The 2,052-nt window shown below is 39.0% G+C and overlaps 1 pseudogene; it reads right to left on the bottom strand.

The window, feature by feature from the left end:
* Positions 1-264: 264 nt before the first annotated feature.
* LOC113831939 lies at positions 265-944 on the bottom strand (annotated as a pseudogene).
* Between the last annotated feature and the right edge of the window lie 1,108 nt (positions 945-2,052).

Raw genomic sequence — 2,052 nt, 5'->3', positions numbered from 1 at the left:
GAGGAAATGAAGAAAAGATTCCATTTTAAGGAGTTAAGGTATTAATGATTACATTTGGGATCTTGTGTACTTAGAATTTCACAAGAAGTAACAAATTTCATTCTCCCACTAGTCATAAACACTCTGCAATTCCTGTAAAAAGTCTTTTCGAGTCTCATTTCTAATCATAGCAATAAATTCAACTCACCCTATCCAGCTAAGTCTCAGGTTTATAATTGTCCACATCATTTTTTTCTCTGATTTTACCTCCTCTTCAGCCAGTCATCACTCTAGCTGAAGGTCATGCTGGAAGGGACACCTCCTCTACGGGAGGTGCTTTTTGAGGACAGGACAGTCCTTCCTCTGCCACAGAGCCACAGATTGGAGCCACCTAGCCACGCCCACAGATGTGGGATTCCTGAATCTGCTTCTCACTCACTGTACAAGGAGGGTAATGACAGTCATTGTAGGTACAGGAATTCTCTTACTCTTACAGCACATCTCCATTTGCATATTGTACAAGGTCACATCCAGGACAGTGAATTGTTGTTCATAGGGTTTGGGGGAAGAAGCAGGACAGTATCTCAGTATAAATTATGCTCCCTTTGTTTGCTGGATGTCTCTTCAGTTTTGGATAACAAGCCCTGTGCTACCAATTGCAGGTTGTCCAGGCTACTACTGTCCACAGTCACTGCTTTGAGATGTACCACATGAAACTGTGGAGCCCCCCCTCCCCTGTGTGGTTCCCACAGCAGCTCATTCAGAAGCTTGGCAGAGCCCATCCTAGGTTTTTTATTGAAGGCATATGCTACTATTTTATCATCATTTCCATCAGCTTCTACTTCCATTCCACCTTCAAATGAGTAGCTCTCCAACACTGGTATGTCTTGCCCATCTATCATTGTGTATTTGGTCTTCCTGACCACCTGGCAGAGCTGCATGAAGACAAATTTAAAGTTGGCCATGGCCATCCGTGCACTCTAGGTATGTGCATCTGCTCCCTCCGGAGGAAATACTTAGGAAAGAATAAATGGATGACTCTGAAATGAGGCCAGCTACCTGGGAAAAGAAGCAAGCAGCCATGGTGATAGATATGGTTCTATCTGCAGTCTTCTACATGCCAGCAGCCAGTTATGCCAGCAATATTTGTTGAAGATACTTTTTTTCCATTGTATAATTTTAGCTTCTTTGTCAAAATTCATGTGTTCTTGGGTGTGTGGGTTATTATCAGGGTTTTCAATTCAAATCTGCTGGTGTACCTGTCTATTTTTATGCCAACATTAAGCTGTTTTCTGGGCTATAGCTGTATAATAGAGCCTGAAGTCAGGGATGGTGATACCTCCAGAAGTTTATTTATTGTACATTGTTATGTTTCGTATCCTGAGTCTTTCATTTTTTCCATATAAATTGATTATTGTTCTTTGAAGATCTATGAAGAATTGTAGAAATATTTTGGTGGGGAAAGCATTGAATCTAGTCATTGCTTTTGGTAAGATTGACATTTTTAAGATGTTGATCCTATCTATACAAAAGTACTGAGATTTCCATTTTCTGGTATCTTCTTTGATTTCTCACTTTAAATACTTGAAGTTCTTGTGATACAGGTTTTACACTTGCTTGGTTAGTGTTACCCAAATATATTTTATATTCTTTCTGGCTATTGTAAAGTGTGATTATTTCTCTGATTTCTATCTCAGCCCATTTATCCTCTTTATATAATGGGTCTACTGATTTTTTTGAGTTAGTCTTTTATCCTACCACTTTGTTGAAGTTGTTTATCAGCTGTACAACTTCCCTGGTAGTGTTTTCAGGTCACTTATATAAACAGATATATCATCAGCAAATAGTGAAAGTTGGACTTCTTCCTAATTTGGATCCTCTTGATCTGCTTTTGTTGCCTAATTGCTTTAGTTAGAACTTCAAGTAAGGTATTGATGAGATATTGAGATGGTGGATTGCCTTGTCTTTTTTTCTGGTTTTAAAGGAATCCTGTTTAGTTTGTCTCCAGTTAGTCTGATGTTGGCTGATGGTTTACTGTATATTGATTTTATTATGTTCAGGCATGCTCCTGTT

Source organism: Cricetulus griseus, unplaced genomic scaffold (genome assembly GCF_003668045.3).
Source record: "Cricetulus griseus strain 17A/GY unplaced genomic scaffold, alternate assembly CriGri-PICRH-1.0 unplaced_scaffold_487, whole genome shotgun sequence".
In the NCBI taxonomy this organism is placed as follows: Eukaryota; Metazoa; Chordata; class Mammalia; order Rodentia; family Cricetidae; genus Cricetulus; species Cricetulus griseus.
This window is presented reverse-complemented; position numbering and strand designations above follow the sequence as displayed.